Raw genomic sequence first — 16349 nt, forward strand, 5'->3', positions numbered from 1 at the left:
AATGCCAAGTCTTGCTTTTACTTGTGCCAGTTCATTGTTATAGTCACAACACCTTAACTCTACATTGCAATCTGTGTCTGTAACTCACCAGTCTTATTTACAATTTTATACCTTGTGCATTCACATAAATATACCGAAGCCCTAGATTAGAATATTTGAATATTTTCCTTATCCCACATCAATCTATTAACTTCCTATTTTCTATATTGTGCTATCCGTCTCTCCCAGCATTTTGTGCTCCTTGATAGTCCTCTCTGGTATTCCTTCCTGGTTCCCACAATCCTACATATTTAGTTTAAATTGGGAGGCAATGGCCCAGTGATGTGGCCTCTGGAGTGTCAATCCAGTGACCCAGGTAATGTTCTGTGAACCCAGGTTTGAATCCCTCCACAACATTTGAATGCAATAAGAATCTGGAATCGAGGGTCTAATGATGAACATGAATCCATTGTGAATTGTCAGAAAAGCACCCATCTGGTTCACTAATGTCTGTGAGGGAAGGAAACTGCCATCTTTACCTAGTCTGGCCGACATGTGACTCCAGATCCACCACCATGTGCTTGGCTCTTAACTGCCCTCTGGGCAATTAGGGATAGGCAATAAAAGCTGGCCTAGACAGCAATGCCCACATTCTGAGTATGATTTTTTTAAAATTCCCATCAAAATCCGTAAACCATCAGCTGGGTGGTTAGCTCAGTTGGTTGCGTGATTGGTTTGCAATCCAATGTTATGCTAGCAATGTGAATTCAATTCCAGCACTCTCTGAAGTTACCATGAAGGGCTCTTCTTCTCCACTTCTCTCATTACTTGAGGTACAGTGACCCTTAGGTCAAATCCAGCGCTAGTTACCTCAGTCTCATTAAGACTATGGTGATTTTCCCTTTAGTGAAATGTCCATAAGGAACTCAGTCCTGGCTCCATTCAGGTGCAAAGCATAAGAAGGGTAACCACAGATACAATATGTAAACATAAAATTATGGCTTGGAATGGGAAATACTTCCATACAAAAAGTTTGTTAATCCAAAGTTTCTTGTAATTTCAGCTATCCACCTGTACGTTATAACACATGAGTGCATCATATTATTTTCATGGAAACCTATTCAATGATTATTTAATGGCGTTTCCTAATCGTGTAGCGCACTATCATTGCTCAAAAATGGGAGAAATGTCCTGTGGAGGAAGAAGGTTGATGCAGAGCTGCAAGGAATTTACATCTACATTTGATCCTGGAGCTCGTTATCGTAAACACAACTGGATCAGACAGAAAGTGAAATCATTCAAGGTTATGGCGGGGGGGGTGGGGGGGGGAACGACGACTCATCTGTAAGAATATCAGAAGTAAAGAAACATATGTTAATAGAGTAAGAAGAGCAGAAATGGCAATATCTGGCCTACCTTCATATGGCTCATAAATCAAGCTTGTAGCCTATGGCAGGAAAAATGCTGTTGAATTTTGCTTTAGGACTATGAGCATTTCTCTGCTTCTGTTTTTGTTTTCATCCTGTTGCTTTTTTTTCATTAAAGGCTGCATTTTAAAGTCATCATATTTCTCCACAGTATGTGACCCAATGAGTCATTTTTCATACTCACCAGTCCTACCTGAACAAATCAGAAGATGTTTGCTTTGGGCACACATGCTTCTCTTCAACAGCATTTACAACATTGTACCTGCAGTTTCTGTAGCTGTAAGAATTAATTCTGGATTGAGTGTCAGAACAATACTTTCATTGCTATTGCATCACAGGAATTCCGAGAGAAGAGGTGCAGCGAACTGCAAACTTGAATGGAAATGCAGGTTTAGAATAGGCTGCAGTTCATTTCATAACGCATGAAGGGTCCCATTGAAAATGTGGGGCTGGAAAAGCACAGCAGGTCAGACAGCATCTGAGGAGCAGGGAAGTCAATATTTTGGGTCAGAACCAAAAGTTTTGGACCTGAAACATTGACTTCCTGCTCCTTGAGAGATGTCTGACCTGGTGTGCTCTACCACGTCCACATTTTTGGACTCTAGCTTCCAGCGTCTGCAGTCCTTTCTGCCTCCAAGGCTCCCATTGATGTGTGGCTGAGAGATGTGGTGCCATTCGAATGCATTGTTCTTTTCAAATTTAAGACATGGTGAAGAACTGTAACAAACATCTAGGCTCAGCCCTGATTACTGGTCTTAGACCAAAAGGGGCTACAGCAAAACTTTGAGAAGCTATTCCCATTTCAGCACGTTGAAAAAAAAATATCTAAGACGGGAACTTAACATTATCATTCAGAAGAGAGGCTTTGCTCTGATTGTCCTGTTGTTTGTGCTTTTTAGAAGGATACCACAGGCTAACCTCTGAAAAGAAAACAAAGATGGCTCTAAGATACTTAAAATGAAACTGAAATTGCTGGGAAAACTAAGCAGGTCAGGCAGCATCTGTGGAGGGAAAACAGAGTTGATGTTTTGGCCCAGTGACCCTTCACTAGAACCCTTCATCCTGGTTTTATTCTCGTCATCTTAACTTGAGAGGACTTTCAGGCCAATGCAAACATTTTTGGAACTCTCTTGAACTGGGAATTAATATGTAACATTTGCCTTGTGCCAGAACAGAATCCAAAGATCTGATCATTAATTAGCAGTAAAAATTCAGGGGACTCAACTTGTTCTCTGGAGTAGAATTCCAGAGTGGAGTGCACAGATAAATTTGCCTACTCCATTTTTTTTTAATAGTACTCATGTCTCTGATGTCCTTTTGTTAACCAGACCAAATTTCAGAAGAATACAAAAAGTTGACTCAGTAGATGCAAGGAAAAAGCAAAACAAATCTTCTTTGCTTTAATCACACTGCTAGTTCCCTCAGCCTGCAAGTTGTGACTTTGAGGGCCACTGAACTCAAGTGGGCAGAATTGCCTCTTACATGAATCATAAGCGATATGGCTTAATCAGGTATTCATGTTTCAGTGTTTGTCCTTAGTTTCTGTGAGATTGCATATGAACTGATATGGTAGCAGTTACCTGTGCTGTGCTCTCAGATCTCTATATAGACGTGAAAGGTTAGAGTTTGCACGCTGGGTATGTTCTCAGCAGTGAAACATGTAAAATATGTCAGGTGACTATAATTTACCTGATCTTCTTTCTGAGCACACCTTCATAATATGCGAGGTATGTGGGAGCAGAAATCAGCTAGCCACTCATTATATTTACAAAAATAATTAGCCAATATTTGGGTTTCTTAACAATTACACCATCCTAGATCTAAGCAATCTGTTCAGATATGTTTTGATGCACCATAGGAACAGGTGGGACCTGAACCCAGGCCTCCTAGGTTGGAGGTAAGTATACTACTGTTAGACAACAAGATCCCTCACTCTCGATTACATGCTGCTTATGATTGGGCAGGCAATTGTGTGAGTGTTGACAAGCTATTTTTAAAGACCAGAATTCTCACCAACTGCCTCTATATTGAAGCACAACTGCCCGCTCGAGTCTTCGAGACATAGATACACAGAGACATAGAGGCGTTCGCAGGGAGACAAGTCCTGTGGTCTGACAAGCCCTTATCAACAATAATCCCAAACTAAACTACCCTACCTGACTGACCACGATCTGTATCCCTCCAAACCTTTCCTGTTGATGCACTTATCTAAGTATCTTTTAGACATTGTGCCTACATCCACCACTTCCTCTGGAAGTTCATTCCACACTCAAATTGGTGTAAAAAAATTACCCTCATACCTTTTTTTTAAAATCCCTTTCTTCTCACCTTAAAAATGCCTCCAAGTTTTGAAATTCCCCATCCTAGGGAAAACAGACCCGCCATCAATCCTATCAGCACCCCTTGCGATTTTATAAATGTCTCTAAGGTCACCCCTCAACTTCCCGCAGTCCAGTGAAAGAAAGCCCAGCCTTTCTTTATAACTCAAAACTTCTGTACTCAAAAACATTGTAAATCTCTTCCGAACCCTCTCCAGCTTAATAATACCCATCCTATAATAGAGCGACTAGTTCAAACCTGGAGCAGTGTAAGGTAGAAAATATATTTGACAGTCGAAAGGAGCTCAGAAGGTTCAGAGGGAAGGTATTTGAAAAGCATACAGGGATTATGAGAAAGAACTGGCAACCAATGTAAGGAGGAATCCTAAAATCATCTATTAACACATCAAGAGTAAAACAGTGTTAAATGGAGGAGCAGGGCCGATTAGGGACCAAAAAGGGATCGACACATGGAACCAACTGGCATGGCTGAGGTAGATAAAGGAGCAGAGAAACAGGCCATTCTGCCCATAAATCTGCCTTTTCATTCAATATAGTCATGGCAGATCAAACAGGTCAATGTCTTTTATCCACCTCATCACTCTAGGCCCACGTGCCATTGGTAATCAGGAATCTATCAATCTCTCCCTTAAATATATTCAAAGACTAAGATTCCAGCCATCTTTGGAGAGAAATCCAAAGGTTCATAACTATCTGGGTCGAAAAAAAATTTCCTCATCTCGGACTTGTTCTATGTTCTATGTTCAAGTTGGCATCCCCCTTATTTTGGAATCAGCTCACCTGATTCTAGGCTCCAAGCCCAAGAGCCCCGCACTTACCCTGTTTAACCCTCTCTAAGGATTTTTTTAGGTTTGAACTCTCTTTCTTCAAAGCCCTGCAAAATGCATTCCCAGTTTACCCAATCACTCTTCACAGTATAGTCCTGTCATCTCAGGAACAAGTCTCATCAACTTTTGTTCACTCTTTCTTTGGCAATAGTTTACTTCCTGCGATAAGGAGACCAAAACTGCGGACTCTGGTCTCTGGATGAATCAGATGGAACCTGTATGATCAAACATCTACTTCCGTACATTTTCGTCAGTACTGGTGCCTATGTCCCACAAAATCAGATTCATTTCTCCCACACTAGTCTTGGAGCCACAAATCTTGTTAATCCTGTGCCAATTTGCTCATGGTTCTGGTAGAAATGGAGAGATTATTAACTTTTTGGTTCTTATTTCTAATTTAGCCCCTAGCTGCTCATACTTCCTCAGCAGAATCTCTTTCCTCATTCCACCTACATTGTTGGTACCTATGTGTACTAACACAACTGGATTTTTCCCCTTCTGAGGAAGGTCACTGGGCCCGAAACGTGAACTCGATTTTTGTCCTTCATAGATGCTGCCAGGCCTGCTGAGCTTTTCCAGCAACTTAGTTTTGGTTCCTGATTTATAGGATTCGCATTTCTTTCGGTTTTTATTTGGATCTTTCCCCTCCCATTCCAAGTTCCTCCAGTTGAGATATCCTGAACCCAGCCACCAGACAGGTAACACAGCCTTTGGGACTCTCAATTCTGACTGCACAGAACTGTTGCCTTTGCTGCTGACTATACTATCGCCAACTGCAACTATATTTCTTCTGTCTCCTCGCATTTGAACAGCTCCCCTTACCACTCTTTTGAGTTCCTAAACTGTTCTGCCCACAGATTTACATCATGTCATCACAGCAGCAACAAAATCAGAAATCGCTGGAGAAACTCAACAGGTCTGACAGCATCTGTTGCAATTAAATAAAGTTTCGGATCCAGTGATCCTTCTCCAGAAAACCAGTTCCAAAGCACTAGCAAAGCATAGAACTGGGTGGCACAGTGGCCCAGTGGTTCACACTGCTGCCTCACAGCACCAGGGACCTGGGCTTGATTCTGCCCTCAGGCGACTGTCTGTGCGGAGTTTGCACATTCTCCCAGTGCCTGCATGGGTTTCCTCCGGGTTCTCCGGTTTTCTCCCACAGTCCAAAGACGTGCAGGTTAGATGGATTGGCCATGCTAAATTGCCCACAGTGTTCAGGGATGTGTAGATTAGATGGGTCTGGGCGGGATGTTTGGTGTGGGCTTGTTTCCACACTGCAGGGATTCTATGAACTGCGGGAGCACAGCAGTGTCAGAAGAGCAGGAAAGTTGATGTCTTGGGTCTGGACCATCCTGACCCAAAACGCCAACTTTCCTGCTCCCCTGCTGCTGCCTGGCCTGCTGTGTTCCCCAAGCTCCACACTGTGTTATCTCTGACTCCAGCATCTGCAGTTCTTGCTATCCCAAAACATTAGCCCTGCTCTCTCCCTTTACAGATGTTGCCAGACCTGCTGTGTATTTCCAGCAATTTCTGATTCTGTGTTTCTGATTTTCAGCATCTGTAGGGGTTTCTTTTGTCACCGTTATGGGTGTGGCTTATGTCACCCTTCAGATCGTTTAGACACGAGACTGCTCCTTCATACTGTGATGGGGCTGGGTGAGCATCTTGGGGCTGAGCTTCCGTGGGAATTGACAAAGCAGTCCACAAAGGAGAACAAACGTTAGGCCAATTCAAACCCAACATAAGCTATTCTCAGAACTATTCTCTGGTGTGAGGCTGGCCATTAATTGAGTATTGGGCCTAGCAGGAACTTGAGGGCAGCCTTCCAGTGATAGGTTGGAGAGCCATCAAAGCCTCCTCCCATTAGCCCTATGAGTAAACCAGAAGAAAGCAATGGTCCCGACTGAAGTGAAAACCATGTCTGGGGATGTGTTTTCCCACCACACTAATGGCTCCAGTAGTTGGAAGGAGCTTTTAACTTTAGATCTTTAGCAAGCTTTTAAGAACGCCTAGATTTTGAGATTCACATGCCCTTGCCTTTCCGCCCAGGCAGTGACCACCTGTTAAGGGAGCTAGCTCCAGCCAATGCTGCGAACCATATCATTTCACCTACAGCCTTGGCCCATCTTTCCAAATCTGATGACAAACATGAAAGCATTATATCAAGAGCCTATTACACATAAAGCTGTACCAGTGAGTGCTTTGATGTGGTGTAGCTGTAGCATCAGCCCTTGCCTGACTCTATGACTCTCTAAATGTGAAACTCTTGTCACTGATTCCATGACAAAGTGGGATCTGCAAGGCCAGTTTTCTGCCAACATTCCTTGGCAGAATGTGTATACAAGCCTTTGCTTGTGTGCATGTCTTTGTTATGCTATTGACAAAACACTTAAGATTGTTTTTCTAAATAACTTGCTGAAAAACAATTCAAAAGAAAGCATAGAGTTAAAGATTAGTTCCACTTTGTGAACTAATCACAACTTCAGTCATCATAAGCGAAGTTGATAACATGAAGAAAATATAATTATGACCTTTTCAGGAAAAAGGATCTTGTTAGTTAGAATGCACTTCATTTAAATTGATCAACTATTGCTGATTACTTTCAGATTCAAAAGAGCACCAACTCAAGTATGAGCAGAAGTTCAAATTTAAAGCTTTAGTTTAAGGAGTCCATTTTTTACAGTAATGAATGTACAAAAAATAAGTATTCAATTCACCTTCACTGCAAAATTGATTTACTTAGGAGTTGGAATTTAATTTTCTCAATACTAATATATCCATGATTTTGGAATGAGCAATTTAAGGAAAGCTGGTGGAGATGAAAATATACTGGATGTTTCTTTTTTTAAATCTGTATATATTTACACAGCGAGCATTCAATCTTGGAATGCTTGGGTCCAAAATAAGCTATGCATACACAGGATTTTATTTTATTACTTAAGAGCAGATTAACATAGTTTCCCCTATGCCAGAAATACTTTTGGAATTCCCTATAATAGACTTTCACAAGGTCCTTTTCCTTTGGATGATTTTCCCAAACAGATTTCAGGAAAAGTACAAGACTTAAATCACAATTAATACTTTCACCATAACTACACCTTTGTTAACTCTACGGTGAGTTTAATATCCAAAGACAAAAAACGCTTTTACTTTCTCGAATGTGTTCTTCCAGTCTTACGGTCAGCTGCTTTATTTTAAGCAGGTCATAAGGTGGCGCTGCAGGTAACAACAAATTATTGCAAACGTCGTGTCCAATGCGCTGTGGATCTCTCCAAGTTCATAAACCCAGACCAGCTGCATGTATTTATGTTGATTATGCCTTCTTCCATTCTCTTTACTTATTTCCCCTGGAAACAGTGCCCCCTGATATTTTCTAATATACTCAACATTGGGATTCTGTAACAAATGTTGCTAAGTGAAAGGCTGCCACCTGTTAGGAATCTATGACTCGGGGCTACCGTGCAGTATTCTCCTTCCCCGCACTAGTATTTTAAAAGGTTATAGATCATGTGGACATAATAGGCAGAACATTAGGTCGCTGTAGAAACAGTTGTCTCACTTGCAACAATAATCTAATTAGATATGGGTCAAATTGACAAAAAGCCCACCAATATCAAGCTATTGATGAAATGTCTCCTTTTATTTCTGTCTAACTAATGAAATTTTTGAACTGCTGGGTACTTTCAGTTATTAAAGTGTGTTTGACATCTGCTGAAGGAATGGCTAGAAAAGAAACAATTGAAGTTTCACTTTGGGATCGTGGAGAAACTTTGAGCTGATCATGCTGGGTCACAGTGTGCAGTCACATTAAGTAAAGCTACACAAAGAGCTGGTAAGGATGGACGTTAATAAACAGCAAGTACCACGCTTTCTTTGTATGTTTGCAGTTTCACATTAGCCCTGTAGACATAGTGAATTGCTTTTAAAGGAAATTAGCACTGACAGTTAATATAAAAGCTATTACTTCTCAATCGCTCTTATAATAGAAAATCTTATATTCTGTGTATTAATGATGGGCTCACTGAAGGACTTCATTAGCTCTGAATAAATATTCAAAAGTTCATCACTTTACTCAATCTTGCTATTAAAAGGTAACCATGTGCCATGTGAATAAAATAAAAAGGCTAAGTGCAGCTGCCAGGGTGTCGAGGAAAAATATAGGGCGATCCTTTTGGCTTTTTTGAGAACCACCTTCAGAAGTATTACCTTTTTTTAATTCATTTTGTGGGATGTGGGCATCGCTGGCTGGCCAGCATTTTTTGCCCTTCCCGAGTTGCCCTTGAGAAGGTAGTGCTGAGCTGCCTTCTTGAACCGCTGCAGTCCTCCTGCTGTAAGTTGACCCACCAAGCCACTAGGGAGGAAATTCTGGGATTTTGACACAGTGATAGTGAAGGAACGGTGATATATTTCCAAGTCAGGATGGTGAGAGGTTTGGAGGGGGAACTTGAAGATGGTGGTGTTCCCATGTATCTGCTGCACTTGTCCTTTGAAGTGGAAGTGGCTGTGGGTTTGGCAGGTGCTGTCTGAGGATCTTTGGTGAATTTCTGCAGCACATCTTGTAGACAGTACACACTGCTGCTGAGCGTCGGTCGTGGAGGGAGTGGATGCTTGTGGATGCTGTGTCAGTTACTGATCCAGCTTAATAATAAACATTTATTAACAACCAGCATTATAATCTGTATTTGTTTAGGGTTTAGCTTTCACAAGATCTCCTCTATGTCAATGCAAAGCATTGTGACAAGGTTGTAAAACATGCCTGATCTTAAACCAGTTCCTAAAACTAAACCTCTCAAATATTAGGCTTCCTTAAGGACTTACACAAAAAATGAAATAGAAATCCCTGCTGATGGACACCTATTAATGTCTTCTTTCATGAACATGAAGCAATATTGCCCACAAATACTTCACATGTGAAAGATGTTCAGGAGCTTAGTTATTCATATTGGTCCAAATCTTCCATCCCCACACTGGATCAGGCGCTGATCGGTCAGAGAATTGTGCATATGCCTGGTTATGTTCAAAAGGGTGTGACTTCTGAGGCAGCAGCCAGAGGAAGCTTCAGTACAAGAATCAAAGCAGGGGCCAGAGAGTTAAATCAGCAGAGAAACCTCAGTTGCATTTTACAGCACTGACCAGTGGTAGAGGGTCATGAGAGGATGGTAGTGGTTGGCAGTTTGGTTGCGTGGTGGCTGATCTGGGGGCAGGTTAGATTGGGGGGTGCTGTCAGGTCAATGGCTAGTCAGATCAGTTTGGTGGGTAGTCAGGCCGTCAAGTAAATAGTCATGCTGAGATTAGTGTGAGGATTTGGGGATGGATCAATGGTATAGTTATCCCAGAATTAGACTAGGATTCTGCCGCTGACATTTCCTGGGCAACTCTCTAGGTAGGTGCATTAGAAATTTGAGTTAGAGACTTTTTCAAAAAGTCTCAGACAGCAGGAGAATTGTCCATTGGAAGTTCAAACTACCCAGGCACTGATCTCACGTTGAATTGACCAATATCAAGTAAGACAGAGCTACAATGTATCATGTAACAAGGCTTAATTACTTATTTTATGGTGACTAAATTTATATTGCTCAACTGACTGATGGAGGCATGTCAGTGATGTGCTCTCAGACTGAGCCATAGATTCTCGTCCATAAAGAGAATCCACCAAGGCTAAAATCTAAGCTATTGGAGGTGAAAGCCTTGATGGTGCATCCTCCTGAGGGTTTGGTAGCTTTGTCCTTCATGTTAGAGGTGGAGCTATGTATCTTCAGCTTAGGCCTAGTACATGCCTAAAAGAAAAGAGGGAATGAACTATAGATGGTGGATAAAAGGTTGTGCACTTTAAGAATTAATTAGCGCCTGTGTTAATGGCAGAGCAACACAGTGCAATAAAGATGCAATGGTTTCTCATTTTATGTTGCTCCACCCTTACATGAATGCTTCTGTTGTTGTCTGGCTAAGTCTTGAAATTTCCAGTCATGGATAGTGAGGAGAATACAGAACAAAGAACAGTACTGCACAGGAACAGGCCCTTCGGCTCACCAAGACTGCTCTGGCACTTGATGCCTTTCTCAGCTAAAAATCTTTTGCCTGTATGGTGTACATAACCCTCTATTATTGATATGACTATCAAGATTTAATATTGCTGTTTTATCTGCCTCCACACCTACTCTGGCCTCACATTCCAGGCACTTAACACCTTCTGTGTTTTTTAAAACAAAAAATTGCGCTTCATATCTCTGTTAAACTTTCCCTTTTTTACCTTAAACCTATTTCCCTCATAATAACATCAGAAGTCACACAACAACGGGTTGTGCTGCAACAGATTTAACAGAAACGACGAGCTTTCAGAGCACAGCTCCTTCATCAGGTGATGTAATGTGGTGTCCACCCCTCTCCAACATCAGACCTCCACATCGTGGACCCCTTGTAACAAGACACTTCTACCCCAAGAAAAAGTCTCCACCTAACTATTTCAGTATTGTCTCTCATAACTTTGTAAACTTCTATCCAGCACCCCTCAGCCTCCAACATGCAAGTGAAAACAAATCAGTGTTGTCCGATCTCTCCTCACAGCTAAACTTCTCAAAGACAGGCAATACCCTGGTAAACTGTTTCTGCACCTTTACCTGAAGAATGTGAAAACTTTGGTAATGTGGCATGCAGAACCGTACACAGTACTCCAAAGGTGGCCTCACTAAACTTTTATACAGCTACAACATACTTTGCCAATTTTTACAGTCTATGCCCCAACCAATGAAGGCAAGCATGCTGTGTGACTTCTTGAACTAACCCCCCCCCCCCCCCCCCCCCATCCACTTGTGTGGCCACTTTCAGGGAACTGCAGATCTGTACACCTTGATCCCTCTGTATGGTAATGCTTCAAAGTGTTCTGCTATTTGCTGTATGTTTGCAGCCATTTACTAGAGTTCAATGTCTGTCAACCCGATTCCTTACCCTGACTTGGACCACCTGGCCCAGGTAATGGCCAGTTTTTCCTACAATGAGACCAAGAGTTGGGAATTAGTATTTAGAAGTAGATCAAGACGAGTTAGTGGTGATATCATGACTCCAGTGAGTGAGAAGGAGGAGTAGAAGCCATGAGAGGTTAAGCATTTGAGAGGATGAGGCGGGTGCATCAGTTGATGGGGACTTGATACATGAAAGAGGTGAGTGTCCTTCGATGGGGCGTTTGCAGACTTTAGTGAGTAATGGTCCTGGGAGTGTGAAGCAGTTGCAAGAAAACGATGCCATTTACCCGTGTGAGTTGCAGAAGGTCGTTAACCTTCTCCTTGAGCTCTTCGTCATCCCTGCTGACTGAAGGCACAAGACATATACACGTTGCAATTTCTGTTCAGTTTGACTGTGCCTGGTGGCCTGTTCTCCTTTGACCATTAGCAGAGAAAAGGATTTCCATACTTTGCATCACCCTAACCTACAGCACTTCCAGATCCCCCTCCAGAAAGCAAGGAACAAGCTTGCGCTTCTACTGCGATGCTTTCACACATCAGTGTTGAGCAGCACACTTCGAGGGCTAACTCCTGACTTGCAGGCCACAATGGGCCAGGCACCATGAGCTGAAAAAAAAGCAAAAGTCTGTGCTGATGCTCTGTTCAATTGTATGCGTTAGTTGGGCCAAGGCTCTGCCAAGGTGAGGTAACTAGCCTGTTGTCAGCAACAATTGAAAAATCACAAGCACAGGTTGTTCCACAGTTTCTGATTTGCACTCATGGTACCTCACCAGAGGTATCATGGGTAAAGTTGTCATGACACATTGAATGCTAGGTAGGTACACGGCAAAATATTGTGACATTATTGCCAAGTTAAAAATCTGCTGACTTGTTTTTATATAATCACAACATAAAAATCGGGTGAATATTTGGTCAAGTGCATATGGCAAAGACTCAGGGCTGAAAGGTATGAGGTTTGATATCTGGCCTGTACAGTTCAAGTGAGCTGAGTCCAGAAATCAGGCTCTGAACTGAGTTCCCATGCAATATAATACTAACACCCTATGCCTGGTTACAAGTGCTCATGTAGAACTAACTAACTAACATACCATTGGGTATAACGACAATTAGAAACAGCATTCATATCTTAGCCTGTCAAATCACCAATAAACCTGCAAATCTTTTCTATTCTTTTCATTTGAAATCAACAACAACGTCAAGCAAATTGTCATAGAACAAAATTCATCTCACCTGAGAACCAGCCAATAGTTTTGGGATATAATTATGACAATGTTTCAGTAAATGATAGCCAGCTATGTGACTGTAATCTTTGTGTCATCATTCATCTGGACTGATATCTGTGTGTGGCACAAAAAACAGCAGGAACTGTTTCTGCCTTGTTTTCTAATACATAATTTTATCAACTTGCTGTAACATTTTTAATGAATACCGAAAAATTACATTTGGAGTGTTATTTTTACAGCATTTTGTTCTGTGAATGTGACAAACAATTTTGAAATTTTCTGTGTGACAATGATGAAGTAACTTCAAGCCAAGTTGCTGCTACATCTCATTCAACTCAGTCAAAGCTCATCAGATTTCCATTTTAATTGGCTGCTCATCGTCTCTACTTCTCCCTGAATCTATGATGTTCCAAATCCTCTCTGCTAAAGTTAAAGCAAAGTGAAGAGGTGCCGATTTCTACTTGTCATTCCCTGAACATTTTACAGATGAATTGAATACCAAACCTCATGGTTAAAGAAGGATTGCAGACCTCCTACTTATGTAACCATCATGAAAATGTCTTTCCTGCTCCAAGCTCCTCCCACAGGTACACCAAGATCTAAGATGTCAGCTACAGGATATCCTTGTAACAATCTCTAGACCACAGATCATAGCTTTAGGATTATCCCTTGAGAAGCACTAAATGTTTGATGTTGTGATTTTGCGATCAAATACTCCTGGTTTCTAGACAATACTTGCCATACACCAACTGATTAACACTCCCCAGTTCTCCATCAGATTCCACATGGATAAATTATTTTGAGCCCAATTGTAGGGGATCACCAATTTACAAATGTCAGACTAATGAATCATCATATTTGCAAATGCCTCTATTATATTTTCCTGTATTACATTCTGACTTGTCTCCAAATTAACTTGCAAACTCCAGAACAGAACCTGTTTGCAACCTGGGGACTGCTTGTAATTTTAAAATACTTAAATTCAAAATGTTAAAACCCAATCTAAAAGGAGTAAAAGCTTGTTTTCTGAATATTATAGCATTTGTTCATGCAGTCAGAGAGTTGTGCAGTACAGAAACAGACCTTTCAGTCCAACTCATTCTGCCCTGAATAGAAATCCTAAATTTGTCTAGTTTCATTTGCCAGCATTTGGCCCATGTCCCTCTAAGCCCTTCATATTCATGTACCCATCCAGCTGCCTTTTAAATGTTGTAATTGTACCAGCCTCCACCACTTTCTCTGGCAGTTCAATCCATATTCACACCATCCTTTGCGTGCATTTGTTGCCCTTAAGTCGCTTTTAAATCTTTCCTCTCTCGTCTTAAACCAATGCCCTCTAGTTTTGGACTCACTTACCCTGGGGAAAAGACCTTGGCTATTTATCTAATCCATGACTCTCATTTTATAACCCTCCATAAGGTCACCCCTCAGCCTCTGGCACTCCAGGCAAAGTAGCCTCAGTCTATTCAGCCCCTCCATATTGCTCAAACCCTCCAATCCCAGCAACATCATATATGATTCATGAAGGTACAACATTATCAGACAATAGATAATGGAATTAAAATACAAATCAAACATAATGTGATTGAATGGTGAAATAAGCACAAGGGTTAGTGGCTGATTCTCCCCCTGAGGAGAAGCACCTACTGCTTTTAGGACCAGCACCACATTTATTCTTAAAGAGACAATATTTATATCTGTAGTCTCACCAAGGCCCTGTGAAGCTGTAATTATATTTCTAAATACTTCCTACATGCCATATCCTTATCAACTCCAGCACATTAACTTCAAAAATTCCTTCTTTGTCCACAGATCACACTGTTACACCATTCTACCCTGTTGTGTAAAATTCTGCAACCTGACTCTAAAATATCAAGATTTACCCCCTTCTAGCACTCGACTGCTTATGAACGGGACTTCAGCCTTGAGCCATCATGCCTCTACTCTTTACTAAAACGCTTTACCTTAGTTAATGTCACCCCACTTTCAAACGTTTAATTAAACTTGCTGTGTAACTTCTGTCAAATGTGCTCAGTGCCTAACCTCCCTTCCTTTGTGAAAGTTTGTGATTTTTTTCACCAAGTTAAAGGTTCAATGCAATTGTAAGTTGTTGAGAGACATGTCTTAACAATAGCAATTATGTGGTGACACCATGGTATATGAGCTGAGCCTTGTACTGATGACAAGCAATACGGGAAAGATTTGTCTTAAGCATACTGATGCACAGTGTAGCTGAACGTTGTATTTTCAGAACAAGATCAATTAGGATCAGTGAATAAGCTTATCCTCGCCATGACAAATTTAATTTTACATAAGCCCCACTTATATGGGCATATTTTACAAATTCACATTCCAAGTGTAGAGCCATTCACAGTGGGAGCACATACCAGGAATTCATCTACAGAGTTCAGTTTCAACAAGATTTTCAGTTCATTCAAATCAATGCATGAAAAATATTATAAGCTGACCTAAGCATTCAAATTCCTGACACTTGCTCCTCCTTTCAATGTTTTAAATTGTGCGTGTGTATGTGTGTGTGTGTGTGTTTATGAATTTGTTACATCTATCCTTTTACTATAGTGTCAGTTTTGTCAATTGTGCGCTGTGTTGTATACAGTTTTGCAGCCAATAGCAGTTCTGAAATAGTTTGGCTTGGACCTTGTAAAAAAGATGGTAACGGTGGTGGATGGGCAGGAATTGTTTGAGCTTTGTGCCCGTACGCTTCCACTCACCTGGCCAGCCGCATTCTTCTTTGTTCGTTTGACTTTTTTGTTTTATTTCTTCATTTCTCTTTTTGTGTCGAAGCTCCCCCTTTCTTCTTTACTGCCCCTACGGTTGGAAGAAGGCAGGAGTGTGGACCCGGCAGCAGTGTGGTGGGTCTGAAGAGAGATAATAGGAACTGCAGATGCTGGAGAATCTGCGATAACAAAGTATGGAGCTGGATGAACGCAGCAGGCCAAGCAACATCTTAGGAGCACAAAAGCTGACGTTTCGGGATCGAGGCCAGAAACGTCAGCTTTCGTGCTCCTAAGATGCTGCTTGCCCTGCTGTGTTCATCCAGGTCTACACCTTGTTATCTCAGATTCTCCAGCATCTGCAGTTCCTACTATCTCTGCTTTTCTATTCAGTTCTGTTCTTTAGTGTTTATGTTGGCTGAATGGCAACTGTAATCCAAATTCATTTAACATAAGACACTTACTAATTTACTTTATTAGTCCAGTCCAAACTCAAGCCAAATCCCACTGATATGTTGGAGTTTTGTCTGGAATTGAAGATACCCAACAGTTGCCCACCTCTATAACAAAGTACGGAGCTGGATGAACACAGCAGGCCAAGCAGCATCTTAGGAGAACTCCTAAGCACTCCCTGTGCTCCTAAGATGCTGCTTGGCCTGCTGTGTTCATCCAACTCCACACTTCGTTATCTCAGATTCTCCAGCATCTACAATTTTCGTTATCTCAGTTGCCCACCTCTACCTCACTAGGAACCTTTTTAACAGAGTTTAGGAATCACCCAGAGATGGTGATGAGCTAATCAGACTCGTTATAGCCTTTGATAACAAGGTGTAGAGCTGGATCAACACAGCAGGTCAAGC

This window comes from Stegostoma tigrinum, chromosome 4, assembly GCF_030684315.1.
Source record: "Stegostoma tigrinum isolate sSteTig4 chromosome 4, sSteTig4.hap1, whole genome shotgun sequence".
Lineage (NCBI taxonomy): Eukaryota > Metazoa > Chordata > Chondrichthyes > Orectolobiformes > Stegostomatidae > Stegostoma > Stegostoma tigrinum.